This window comes from Sus scrofa, chromosome 15 (assembly GCF_000003025.6).
Source record: "Sus scrofa isolate TJ Tabasco breed Duroc chromosome 15, Sscrofa11.1, whole genome shotgun sequence".
NCBI lineage: Eukaryota > Metazoa > Chordata > Mammalia > Artiodactyla > Suidae > Sus > Sus scrofa.
This window is the reverse complement of record NC_010457.5, coordinates 9,399,217-9,414,490: the sequence shown is the minus strand read 5'-3', so window position 1 is coordinate 9,414,490 and position 15,274 is coordinate 9,399,217.

The window sequence follows — 15,274 nt, the reverse complement described above, 5'->3', positions numbered from 1 at the left end:
ATATGAATATTCTCATATTTGTTATTTGAAGTCATACTGTCTGGCAAATCAGTGATGGGTTATGTTGCTTTGTTTTGTTTTTCAGCCTCACCCATAACATATGAAAATTCCTGGGTCAGGGATGGAATCTGAGCTGGTGCTATGACCTAAGCCACAGCTGCAGCAATGCCGAATCCTTAACCCATCCTGCTGGGCTGGGGATAAAACCAGAACCTCCACAGAGACAAGCTGAATCATTAACCTACTGCACCACAGAAGGAAATGCCAATGATGGTTTTATTTGCTCTCTAGAGTTACTATTGGCTAAGCATGGTATTAAATAGAAGTTCCCTACAGACACAGAGAATAAGCTATTCTAGGTGCTCACATTAAGTGGGCAATATAATAGCTTCATACCAAAAGTGGACTCAAACTTCTCTAGCTTAGTCACATTAGACAGAAGAATATGAGCAGCAGATCATCAGAGAGATTAAGAATTATAGAATTAAGAAGCCATATTATTACAGTAGCAAAGAGAAAGGGGGATGTTAGACATTACAACCTGACTATTTAGAAACTAGAAGGATTAGATGGACTGTACTCCAGTGTGCTCATTAGCATTAATTGGGAAGTATTACCAAAACAATGTACTCCATATGGAGGTAGGTGTAAATGCATTCCTTATAGTAACACTTAACTCATTTACTTATCACTCAGACTCTTTATTCGCTTACCAGCATATGGCTATTGATATGCACTACCTATTGAAAATATTAGTGATTATATGGGAAAAGCTTTTACACATGGGTGAACAGAGATATCTCTGGATGTAAAAAGAATTGAGTGCTTTTTTAATGTTTTCATATATGTTTATTTTTGTTGTTCCTAATCTAAAAGAAATAAATCAAACATTACAAATATTCCTTGGTTCAAGTTCTCATCTTCTATATGAACTATTTTAACATTCTTCTAATTAATATCTGTCTTCCACTATAATGTAAGTCTTATGTTGACTCTGGAACACAGATTGTATCTTATGATTCTCCATGTTCAAAATGTTCAATAGATCTTCATTGCCAATATGATATCAAAATGTGTTACTTCAAAGTACTTTATACTCTCATGATTTGTCATGCCCCTAATCTTTAATTCCACTTAACCTTCTATTGTGATTATTGCACACCATGTCACACCATGTCATTCTTTTGCTCTCTTATAGTTTTTTGTTGTTTTTTCTAATAATTCCTCTGCCAAAAAATGTTTCATCAACATTTTTCCCCTTTAAGTGAATGGTACTCATGCTCTCTGAACCTATCTCAAATGTTATTTCCCACTCTGATGTTCCCTTACCTCCCTAGGTTTATTCAGTCAAGCCCTACCACTGGGTTGCCATGACGTATTGTACACATCACTCTTATAACACATACATGCTTGTTTTGTCTAGTGTATCATAAGTTCTTCAAATCAGGACCATGTTTTACCCATCTTTGGATCCCTTAGGCCTATAATTATCACCATGACAGAAACACATTTATATTCCTCTATTGAGTTAACACCATGTAGAATACTGAAAGTCTGTGATCTGCTACATTTTGATTAATTTAGCCTAAGTATTATCAATCACAATATTCTTGAGAACTAAAATTATACATTTATTCATGCTTTTATTTTTTCATTTTAGAACTGCACCCACAGGATGTGGAAGTTCCCAGGCTAGCGGTCGAATCGAAGCTGCATCTGCCAACCTATGCCACAGCCACAGCAATGCTAGATCTAAACTGCATCTGCGACCTATGCTGCAACTTGCGGCAGTGCCAGATCCTTAACCTACTGAACAAAGCCAGGGATCAAAACTGCATCCTCGTGGGTACTAGTCATGTTCTTCACCCAGTGAGCCACAATATCCTATTATTCTTGATTTAAAACATCAATTGCATATGTTTATCTGAGAAGGAGCATATTTGTTTTGTTTTGTTTTTAGCTACACCCACTGCCAGGGATCAAACCTGCACCACAGCAGTGACAATGCCAAATCATTAACCACTAGGCAACAAGGGAATTCCATATGGAAGGAGCTTATTTCTAAGTAATGGCAGAAATAGAAAACTGCAGACAAAGATAAAATTGAAACAAAGGAAGGGTAGGGTTTGTGGTTCAGTGAAAACTTAAATATTCCTTGAGCACTGCTTAGGTTCAAGGTATTGTTCCAATTTCTAGCAGAACTTATTCTCTGCCTTTAATGTGTTATAAGAGATCTCATAGGGGCTGAAATCAAGCTTCTTATATATAAGAAAATATATTTAAAAGGCCTGACATTGGCAAAAATTGGCACAGAAGCCATGAAGAAAATAAGCAATCATTTAAATATTTTATAATGTTTAATCTCATTTATGAAATATTTTAAATGTTAAGTGAATGGGTAATTGTGACAATTTTAATCTCAAATATAATGATCAAATAGGCTTTGTATATGCATAAATCATGAAGAAAGCATAGGTTAAAGTTAAAAAAAGATTAATTTGTATCAACCTCAATCATCTCAAATAAAAATATAAAATACCCTTAACTGTATATCTAAAAATTTGAAGCTCATTATTATATTTGTCATTAATTATTTTTCAGTAAAACAAAGAAGTAAGCAGACAGGCAATTCTAGACATTAGTGTATTCTTTTTTAAAATTCTTTTTGAAGTGAGAGTTTAATTATGAGGAGATAACTAGAAGTGTTATGACCTGAAATCAAATTAATATTTGATTAAATTTCACAACACAGCATGGAACTATAACGGGAATGAACAGTTTGATGAAATTAAAATTACTTAGTAATAGATATTAAGCTAAGTAACTATTAAATTGCTTATTTCTTAGGGTGTAATAGCAGGTGCCAGAGGAATAGTATAAATTTTCCACAAATACAACCTTGGTAGGTGTTCAGAGACTTTGGGCTGTGCTGCTGAGCAATTCTTTTTTTTTAAAGGCCGCAACTGTAGCATACGGAAGTTTCCGGGCTAGGGGTCAAATCGTAGTTACAGCTGCCAGCCTATACCACAGGCCACAGCAATGCCAGATCCAAGCCATAACTGCAATGGATAGCATACCACAGCTTGGCAATGCCATATCCTTAACCCACTGAGCAAGGCCAGGGATCAAACCCACATCCTCACAGACACTATGTTGGGTTCATAATCAACTGGGCCACAATGGGAATTCCAACACCGAACACTTCTTTTTTTGTTTGTTTTTTGTTTTTTAGCCACACCACAACATGCAAAAGTTTCTGGGCCAGGGATCACACCCATGCCACAGCAGTGACAATGCTGGATCCTTAACCACTAGGCCACTGGGGAACTCTGAATGCTGAAGAATTCTTGATTATAATCTATATTAGCTCTACCCCTTCAAATATGTGATGATATTTTATATACCACTGCAAATCACGAATGATATGGAAAACACAAGTAGTTAATGTTCCTGATCTACATTTTTTAAAGGCCAAAGGGAGGAAAGCTATATTGAAATCAGTTAAGTACTAAGGAAAGACAAAATGAAAAGTATAACTTTCAGCATTTGCAAATGTGAAAGAAACAAATAAATACATAGGAAATATTTGGAAGAGAGGCATTTTTGGTCAGAGGGAGGAATTCCTAAGTAACAGATCATAACAGACCTTCTTAGTGAAAGGTAAGGTTGAGAAAGAGAAAGGAAGCTGGGCTGGGGAATCAGTGGTAATTCAAATTGTTAGGTCCAAGATAGTGCATCAGTTGCTACAAGAGTACTGTCCCTTCTTCAATGTGCTTGTGAGATAGATGGAGTATGAGTAGGCTGCTGAAATGCAACAGAAAGTATGGTAAATGCCCTAATAAAGTTATAATTTATAATGTACTTTAAAAATATGGAGATATATCTCACTTTATGAAGAAGGGGAAGAGATGAGGAAAACCTTTAAGGAGGTAGTTACCTCTGAGATAGTCTCAACAGCACTGTTTCAGACATTGGTAGAGATGAATCGGATAAAGGCCAGGAACCAGTCTTTCGGCTAGAACAATACTTTGGTTGAAGAGTGTGGAAGTAGCCCTAGGAACATATTCTGGGGAGCTAAATTTTGATCTTTATTCCACCAACTACCTATTGAATTATGGATGAGTCACTTAGCCCTTCTAGACCAAGTGTTCTCAGAGATGCATAGAAAAAAATCAAGCTAGATAATCATTAAGGCTATGTCTATTCTAAATTGCCCTGATCTAAGAACATATTGGTTCCTGTCTTGAATGGCCTAGAATACTAAGTTGATAAATTTGTTTTTAATTTGTAGACAAATGAAATTTTCTGAAAGTTTGATGAGCAAGGTAGTAATATGACAAAGGTTATATATTTGGAGGATTAACCTAATGAGAACACATAGGATTAATTTTTGTGGAAGTGATAGAATTTGTTCCAGAATGACAGAATTGCAGTTTCCTTGGTCCCCACCCCACCATGGCAAAGCATTGAAATGGCAGGTATTTTACAAATTTATTAAAGTGAAAGTACATTTTCAGAGAGAGAGCGTGCACGCACATGCGGGTATAAAGCCTGCCTCACTTTACAATTGTTTTTATATCCCCATGCTGCAGATCTGAGTGAGGACTGGATTTCTCCCACCCCAGGCCCACTAATTCTGCCCCAGCCCCCTATACGATGTTTTAGGGCTGAGTGTCATTTGATCTTGTATGTGGCATATTTGATCTGACTGGTCTTGGGCAGGATACTTTATCTACATGGGGAACAGGTTATATAGAGGCAGGGTGAGGAATGGGCTCTATTCCTTCCCTAGAAGGGAGTGAGCAGCCCAGTTTGCTCAAGGTGGGGGAAGGGGTATTACAAAGAGACATGGCCAGAGGCTTTTGGATTTTAATCTTGAAGGGGACTTGAAGCCTATAAAAGGAGGACCAATTAGAGTCTCTAATGTTCCTAGATATGAGGTAATAAGGTGCTAGCAGAGGGAATATATTATAGAAGCTAAATCCACAAAACCTGTCCTCACTATTAATCAGTACCAATAGGAAAGGAAAATGGAAAAAAAAAATGTACATAGCTTCCAGCTTTGGTATCTAAAAGAATTTTTACCAGACCAAGAGAGGAAATTTTTTTGTGTGAGGATCAATGCAAGACCTTGGAATAAAGCTGTTCAAATGGCAACTGGAAATGAAAGTTAGATCTTTTGCTCTCAAGATATGGACAAGAAGAGGGTTTGCAAACTCAGTTCCTTATGGGAACTACCAAAGTAACAATTATGTTCAAAACAATAAAGTCATGAAGAATGTAGCAGCCTGAAAAAATAGTCTTTCTGAAGGAGGTAGCTTTCACTCAGCTTCAACAGACTGGTGCTCTTTCAACTGCAGAAACTGCTCTGCTAAGATAAGCCAGAAATTTAGATGGCTTCCCTTTTTTTCATTTTTGATCAGGAAATTAACTCAATAAAATTAAGTAACTATGGGAAATAAACAAAACATGTCTCTAAGCCATGTCAGTATACAGACTGCTGGATATAAGTTTAGGACCACCATATTAAACTTTCAGCATTAGTAGAAAGATAATGACAATCAAAATTATGGGAAAAGAGAGATATTTACCAAAGAATAATAATCGTAAAGAGAGAAAAGAAGTCAAAGAAAAATCCTCAAATAATTTTTATACTTAAAAGATCAAGTGAAAGAAAGTAGTCTTTCTATACAGTGAGGACGCTGGAAATTAGAAAAATATGGGGGCCTTACTCAAAGAGATGGAAGGTAAAGAGACTAGGATAGACAGTGTCCACTAATGGGAGGAATTTAAAGATTACATATAGTAGACAGGCCAGTAGACTGAGAAGACAAGGTGAAACTGGAAGGGCATAAATTACCTGCATTTGTCTTTACATGAGCTCTATACTTCTTCAGATCATGTTTTCAAAAATCTGTTTGGCTGCTCAACATACTTAGATTGAATAGTTGGTTCAATACATCTGCTTTTTCATCCCAACACCTGAAGATATTTATTGCAATTGTAAAGTTACCATCCATTATAAGAAGATACCCATGGAAACAAAGAATTGGAAGATTTAATTCTTCATTTGTATTAATGGAGTAGACAAGTCCATAGTCATGGTTATATTAAAACATGTATAATAGCAAGTGGAAAATGAATTTAATTTAATGTTTAGAATATATTTTAAAGCATTCTTTCAACCATTCTTTATTCAGACTCTGAGAATGCATTAGAAGAGCAAATGGCTGTATCTTGCTGGACACTTCTCAGTCTCTGCTGGTAAGAAATCAAGAGTCTCAATTGTTGATAAGCTGTATGTTTTCTTTGAAAAGAAACAGCTCCTTGAACAGATGGTTGACTGCAAGATTTTGCCACATTTTTCAAATATTCTTTGTAAACCACCAGCAGTCACATTTAATTCTGTCTATAAGGACGGAGCAGTGAGTGGATGATGAATCAGGCATCATTAACTGTAATTTAAGAAAAATCAAATGCAACAATGTCTAGAATAGCAATAATAAGATATTAGAAAAGCTTTCTTTTGAAAGATTTTCCAAATGTTCAAAGGATTGTCAAGGAAGTATTTGAACATGACAATAAAGAATATTAAGGTGGATGACAAAAATGGTTATATATATGTGTATGTATGTGGGGGTGTGTATAATTAATAAGTGCACTTAATAAGTACTTGCTGTTGCATATTTTTTCTACTCTTGCTGGTCACAGATTTGTCCTGAATTTCTTCTGACAGGTATAGAGCCTAAGACACCTGACTATCAACTAATTTTTCTTCTTTTGTGTTTTTCCTACCATTCTGGTAGACTCTAGAACCATGCTCTTTTCCCTTCCTCATCTATTATTTTATTTTATTTTTACTTTTAGGGATGCAAATGTGGCATATGGATATTCCCAGGCTAGGGGTCAAATCGGAGCTGCAGCTGCTGGCCTATACCACAGCTACAGCAATGCCAAATCCAAGCCACGTCTGTGACCTACACCATAGCTCACAGCATGCTGGATCCTCAACCCACTGAGCAAGGCCAGGGATCTAACCAATGTCCTTATGGATACTAGTCAGATTTGTTACCACTGAGCCACAACAGGAACTCTTCTGGTCTGTTATTAATTTATTTCTTACAGCTATTTTTTTTTCTCCTTGGCTTACAAAAAAGCTCAATTTTCATTGTTAATTTAAAAAGTTTTTTCTTGTAGCTATCTGCTGCTACTTATTAAACGACACCACCATTCAAATTAGTTATCTAAACAAAAACCATATTATTTTGATCTTGGACTTCATGAGTCAGGAACTCAGATAGCACACAGCAAGCAGACTTGTCTGTGCTCAAGGCTGTCTGGGATACCAGCAAGGAAGTCCTAATACTTGAAGGTAGCTGGAAAGTCTGGAGGCTGGAATCATTTGGGAGGTGTTTTTGCTCCCATGACTGGTACCTGGCATAACTCAAGGCCAGTAGTCAGCTACAACTTCTGACTGGAAGTTGTACTCTCTTCTCCACATGAACTTGGGTTCTCATAACATAGTGGCTGGGATCTGAGAGTGAGTGTCTAGAGAATGACAGTCTAAGAGACCAAGGAAGAGGCTGCATGATTTTTTAGAACTTAGCCTTAGGAGTTACAGGCTATCATTTTTACCCTCTTCTATTGTGTAGAAGTTACAACCTACACTCAAATGTGGAGAACCAGATTACATCTCCTAATGGGAGGATGTATCAAATTTTTGTGATAATATTTTAACTTATCATTTAAATATACCAAATTTTCTAGAGAAGTCATGAAAAATGTCATGGGATGGTTTTTGAGTCAATAGTAAGTTAGTAAAAAGGCATGAGAAGAAGAGAAAACGATGTGTGCAAGAGATGTAAGTGAGCATACCATATTTGTTAATCTGCAGCAGTCACATATTGTATAAAATATCTATATGCAGTACATTCAAAGGGCCATTTATGCCATGTTAGGAAGTTGTTACAATGCCCTTTAAGTAACAGCAATGCCTAAAGAGGATTGAGCAAAGGAAAACCTGCTCCTCACTCTATATTAGCCCTATTTCTCTGGAAGCACTCTGAAGAATGAATTTATCATGGAATTAGAATACAGAGTGACTAGCTAGAAAGCTTTGTAGCAGTTCAGAGGAACATGAAGACAGCTTGATTGTTTTGTAGAAAGGAGAGAATCAGAACAAGAGAAACTGTGGAAGCTGAATTAAGACAGTTAAAATCGATTAAATATTCAGATGAAGTTGGTCAAAGTGAAGCAGCATTTTTTCAGATCCCTATCAATGGGTGGTTGGTTGACTATGGAGCTATTTAGCCAAAGTACTGATGATGGATGATTATTTTCATAAGATATTAGTCATAAAACATTTCTGAACTCATTATAGATATGTTAATCTTATTTGATAAGTCAATAACATTGATCTACTCAACCACATAAGGCTTTCTTTATTTAATTGATTATGTAGAAACTGATAGCAATGCAGAGATTCGTTAATAATGATAAAGAGAAGTGGTGGCATAAAAGTACTTAAAATGATCCGTAGGTAGTTTTTATATCCTTCAATGCCAGCAACTGTCCAGTGTCATTTAGGTCATGAACTTAAACCTTACTGAAAAGATAATAAATAAAATAGTCTAACCCATGGTGTCAACTATTAAGTTTTATTATATATTTTGTCATGCTGGTTTATGTGTAGGCACATTGAGAGGTGCCAAATTCATTTTTTCTTCCTACATTATTTTTAAAATCTGCTCTTGAATATGGTTGGATTAAATACAACTTTAAAATGGAAAAGTTGTGAACTTAGATAGGAAAAGAGGGTGATTTTTAGAATGATAAAGTGAAATTGAAACAAGGTATACTTTAATGTCAAAGAATTATGACAGATAGAAAGTCTATGAGCTGTTTTCGCATATATTAATTTTTACAGTAACAATGCTGAATTAAAGCATCCCTATATATAAACCATTGCTCACTGGTCCTGTGCATCTCAATCATTTCTTATGGGCTAAAGTAAAAGAACCTTTAATTCTGAAGGTAATACTCTGAAAAGGGTTGCTTTTCATGGAATCTTCAGGTACAATTATCATCATATTGCTTCTAGCCAAGTATAACATGAGCTGTTGATGCATACATGAACAAACTCTATTAGCAGCAGGAGTCTAGCTGTTTGATGGATTTGTACACAGCATGAAACTATTAAAAACATTTACTTAAAGCAACACTTTTAACTTTCTGTAAGGTATGGCTAGAATGTCAGATCAAACCTAGAAGTGGGAAAGCTATAATTTGTTTTCTTAATTGTACAAGTATCTTGTATTCATTGTTTTAAAATTTAGGAGTTCCCATTGTGGTGCAACGGAAATGAGTCTGACCAGTAACGGTGAGGTTGCAGGTTTGATCCCTGGCCTCACTCAGTGGGTTAAGGATCCGGCGTTGCTGTGAGCTATGGTGTAGTTCACAGACACAGCTTGGATCTGGTGTTTCTGTGGCTGTGGCATAGGCCGATGGCTGTAGCTCCGATTAGACCCCTAGCCTGGAAACCTCCATATGCCAAAGGTGCAGCCTAAAAAACAAAAAATAAAAATAAAATAAATTTTAGATTTTATTATTTATGGTGAGGTTACCTCATCTCAGGAGATGATTACCACTGAAAAGATAGTCATTTGCTCACATTTTCCAAGAGAGGAAGGCATGCCGCACCATGCAGAGACCACCTGGGGAAGCAGAAAGTTCAGTAAGGAGGCAGAGGGAACAGGGGGCAGGAGGAAATCATGAGCAAGAACTTTCAAAGTGGTTCCCCAGGGAAGGAATGGGCAAAACAGGGTAGGCAAGTTTAGATTTGTTAGTTTACATAATTTTAGTGGGTTCTGGGGTGTAGTAGCTCTCTCTAGTTGTCTTATACCTGGCCCTGGGTGATTAGAGGCAGGGGTATAATGGCCTGCATTATTAGATTGTAAGAGCCCTGTGAGAAGCTGATACAGTAAGTGGTTGGAGTATGAGCTGTGGGTTGATAGGTTTGTATAAGGGAGGTTTGCTTGAAGGAAAGTTCTTTACTGTCATTAGGAATTGGCTAAACCTGAGAGAAGCGGTCTCTATAGGCTCAGTAAAGCCCCAGATGTCAAAGTTGTAGATACCTTCATCAATGCCAAAGCCTCAATGTTTATTCAGCCCAGAAGGAAAAAACCAAGAAAATTAAATCTGTTCTTGGAGTTCCCACTGTGGCTCAGTGGGTTAAGGACCTGTCATGGCCTCTGTGAGGTTGCAGGTTTAATCCTTGGCCTCGTTCAGTGGGATAAGGATCCAGCATTGCCTCAAGATGTGGTATTGCCGTGGTTGTGGTTTAGGCTGGCTGCTGCAGCTCTGGTTCGACCCTAGACTGGGAACTTCCACATGCTGCAGCTGTGGCTGTAAAAAGAAAACAAAAATTCTGTTTTTACTTATAACATGCCCCAACTGGTTAATCTCATTAATAATCTGAGACTCCTGGGGTGGTGCTATTCTTGTTGCTAAAGTTGAGAAAAAATTAGATGCTAGAAAATTCATAATTTGTTATGAGACATGTTTTTATAATATTTTCTTAGCCTCTTTGCTGAAAACTCCATCTTGTCCTTCCTTACTTTGTCCTGTCTTCCTGCTTGAGAAACAGTCACGGTGATGGTAAATGACTTAAGCTTAAGAACAAAGACCTAAAGGCATGGGTTATTCACGGGGTCAGCTGAATGTGGATGTAATACAATGGTCTAGGCACAAGGACCTGTGCAGAATGGCATGCCATTTGCACAAGCATGATATTTCTCTAAAGAATAAGAGAAAGAGGAACCTCATGGCCAAGTGGTTTATGAGTGGTCATTAACAGAATATGCATTGGGAAAGAGAACCAAGGTGCAAACCTAGGCACACACGATTGCCACAAGTGAGGATTCTCTGAAATGCTATGCATAGACAGCTAACTCAAATGCTAATGATTCTTAAATGCCTAAAGTTTAGAGTAAAAAGTTTAACCATTTACCAGCTAAGTGACTTTTAAAATAATAATAAAAAAAACCCTATACCCTGCACCTACAACCCCCTTTTCACTTGAGGTAATCCTGGAGAGCACAATAAAAGCAGTGTGGTTTCTTGAGGCGGGGCTCTTGGTCCCTGAGACCTTGAGTCCCCTGGTTCCCACCTTTACTTAAGATAAATGTCTCTGTGTCTTGTTTTATGTTAACTTTTTTTCCTTAAGTTCCATAGCACCCGTTCTTCAGCCCCATCCTGCTGAGCTGGTCTCAGCAATAATTGTCTTTTGCTTGTGTTTTCAAAAGACTAAAATATATTATGAATTTTTAAAAAAACATTTAAGATAAAGAAGTATGTCTTTTTCTGATTACGTAGTGGGGTAAGAATATAAGCTGGTGTATAAAAACATCTGGGAGAAAGGAAATTCAGAAGAAAATTTATTTTGCCCATTTTGCCTTCAAAGTAACACATAAACTATTTACATCAGAGTGAAAGCCATTTCACTCTGAAGCAATATTATAACATTTCTTTTTTTGGGGGGGTGTTTGGGGGCCTGCATTTATGGCATATGAAGTTCCCAGGCTAGGGGTCAAATTAGAGCTACAGCTGCTGGCCTATGCCACAGCCCACAGCAGCAACAACATGGGATCCGAGCCGCATCTGTGGCCTGCACCACAGCTCACAGCAGTGCCAGATCCCCAACAAATTGATCAAGGCCAGGGATTGAGCCCACATCCTCATGGATACTAGTCTGATTCGTTTCCACTGAGCCACAATGGGAACTCCCTAACATTTCTATTTAGAAGACTATGTAAGGTTGCCTTTTTCCACCTTTGATGGTGTATGTCCAAAAATACAGAAGGGTAATCTATTGATTGACAACTTCAGGATAAAATAGGCCATCTGTGGGTGGAATATTTGTACACCATCCCAGACATCCACATGTTGAAACCTAATCTCTGCTGTTCTTGGAGACAGTGCTTTTGGAAGGTGATTGGGTCATAAGGGCAGACTCCTCATGAATAGGATCAATACCTTCATAAGAGAGGCCCCAAAAGCCCATGCAGAATAAGGCAAGTTTCTATAACAAAGTTCAGATTGGAATTTATAGGATTGTTACAAATTTTGAAAATGTGTTTGTGTTTTGCTACAATTATGTATAAGATTTTTGAAGGTGAATTTTATTTATAACTATCAATAATTTTCTTTTCTGTATTTCTGCCAAGAATACAGTTTCATTTCTCTCAACTTTTAAGCTTTATTGACGTATTATTGAGGCAGGAGATAGATGGGTCCCAGGCTGAGCAAATGGATCTGTGGACAAATACTTCAAGATAAAGGTTATGGCAGGAACAAGGAGGAGCTCCATCCTACTTGGATAAAAGATAAAGAGAACACATATTTCTCATTTCTGTGGAGAAAGGTGACCTCCTAAACTACACATGCCCAGAAAGATTCCCTAGGGGTCAGAGAAGGGAGGGGCTCCAGACCATAGCATATCCTGTCAACTTCCCAGAAACACCTGCACCACAATCCATCTCAGAGCTGAGATGCATGCCCAAATGCATCAGGGCCCTGAGTCAGGCCAAATGTGGACTCAAGGCTGAACAAAGCAAGATGGTTGGTTAGAGGAATCCTGGAAGGACTGCCTTCTTACAAGTGATTTAAACCACCTCCAAAGTGTGTGTTGCTCTTTCTCTCTTCTCTTTCTCTGTCTTTTTCTCTTTCTGTCTGTCTCCTCTCCCCCCCTTGACACCCACTTCTGTTTTCTCTGAACATATCTTCTCTTTTAATAAGCACTGTATTTGCCTTACTATTTCCATTTATTTGCTGAATTTTTTTCCCAAAGAGACAAGTACAGGGGATCTGTATCAAGCCTATTGGCCCTTGTGGTCTAGTGGTTAGGGCTCAGCACTCTCACCCCGCAGCCACCGGAGAACATTACTAATACATAAAACTGTATACAATTTGATGAGTTTGGACATACGAATATACCTATGATACCAAAACCACAATCCATCACTTTCAGAAATCAACTTGTGCCCTTTCTTTTTTTTCCTGGTAAGTAAACTTAACATGAAATCTTCCCTTTTATGTTTTGTAGTGCACAATACTATATTGTTAATTATAGGCACTGTGTTCTCCAGTAGACCATCTGCTGTAACTCTTGTCCAAACTATATTTCATATCAAGAACATGGCTTCTGTCTTTAGATGAATCAAAATATCTATAAGCTTTCAACCAATCAACAAGTGTCTACAGAATTTCAAATTATATATATTTTTTAGGTGTAGCAATTGTAGGCATAAAATGATCAATGCTCACTACAAGATCTACAATTATCCTTGTAAACCTAGAAGACCATTCTTAAATGCACATTTCAATTTCGTTGTTCTTGAGATAAGAATAGTAAGATATAGTGTGGGGTTTTCAGATCATGAACATACATTTTAACTGCACATTACAGCCTAATCTTGGAGTCAATTAATAAATTAGTTGAAATAGCAGTTTGATTAAAATCTCAGATGTGCTAATTCACTTTCCTAGTACACTTTAATTAAGGCTTTAATAGAGTCTGCTGTTATCTGAAAAATTTTTCTTTGTCTTAAATATTTGTGCTTCTGTCCTTAACTTTTAAAGCACAAGAACAACTCTAAGAAAATAAGTTAAAGCATAAAGAATAAAATAGCTTTTCTTTTAATCAGATGGACAAGTACTGTATTCCTTTAAAGTGCTTATTGAAAGCTAAGTTGCAAATGGGTATTTTACTTCGTTGTGATGTTTTGGGTTGTTTTTGCTTTTATTATTAAAAAACATTAGTTTTGGTGAATGAAGAAGCATTCCGTGGTCATTTTCTACTTTATCTTGACCTTAAGTTTTCAAAAAGAACACTTAATAGTCAAATTTATGTTTTCTGTGTTAAAAATACAATTTTATTATTATTATTATTTTTTTTTTTTTTTTTTTTTTTTTTTTTTTGCTTTTTAGGGCTGCACATGCAGCATATGGAAGTTCCCAGGCTATGGGTCAAACTGGATCTACAGCTGCCAGCTATGCCACAGCCATAGCAATGCATAGCAACGTGGGATCAGAAGTGTGTCTGCAACCAACCCACAGCTCACAGCAATGCCTGATCTTTGACCCACTGATCGAGGCCAGGGATCAAATCACATCCTCATGGATACTAGTTGGATTCATTTTCCACTGAGCCACAATAGGAATTCCCACAATTGTTTATAACTACTATTTTTGAGCTTTTACATAGTATCAGACATTTGTCAAAGTGCTTCATCTAAATTTTCATTTATTAATCCAATACTTATATTCAGTAGATGCTGTTGTTATCCACATTTTAAAGGTAATGCAATTAAGAATTACAGAAATTAGTTAAATGGTTAAAGTTACAGGCATGTAAATGGAAGAATTACAACTTAAAGCCTGGTGTGTTTGACTATAAAATGTGTGGTCGTAACTATGCTAAGCTTATCCCAGTTGTTTGAATTAATCAGCTTGTTATTAACTACAACAACTTTTGTATGTATAAGATAAAAGTGCTCATGTTTAAAATCTCTGTGTGATAATGGTGAATGTTTCTAACAAACTTCTAAATACAAAAACTAATTTACTGATTACTTATTTTAAATGGAAATATAGGTAATGTTTTGATACCGTTTTGTGGTGAATCATGCTTCACTTTGAAAAACCCCTAAATCTTTCTTGAAAAATAAATGAGCAAGTACATCATAGGCTTTGGCTTGAGTTTTTTTTTTTTTTTTTCTTTCTTAAATAAGTAAATATCAACACTTTAAAGAAATTTCAGCAAAAAACCCACCCTGAATTTCATTGCTATCCAAAACAACTCTCTTCCCATCTACCCTCAAAAGTGTTCTTTCAGAGAATTGAGTCTGTTGCTAGGAAACATGTCTAAGATGGATTCAGGAAACTTCAAGAATTCTGTAAAAATATGTGCTATGCTACATATTGAAAAGTACCAAAATGTTGAAAAAATGTAGTTCCCATCCTGGTTTAGAAGTTGCGCAAACTAATTAAGATTTCAAGTTTGGGGAGTTACCACTTCAGAGACATTCTAACACATTCATTGATTCAGAATACAAAATGTTTTTCTCATAAAATAAATAGATACTAGAATTACTATTGAAAATGATTGAAATATTTAAAAATATGCCTGTGTGTTGAAATCATTTATAGGGTGATTTAGGCAATTAGATTTGAATAGTGCACTAATAGTCACTCTTGCATATACTCTTGAAGTAAA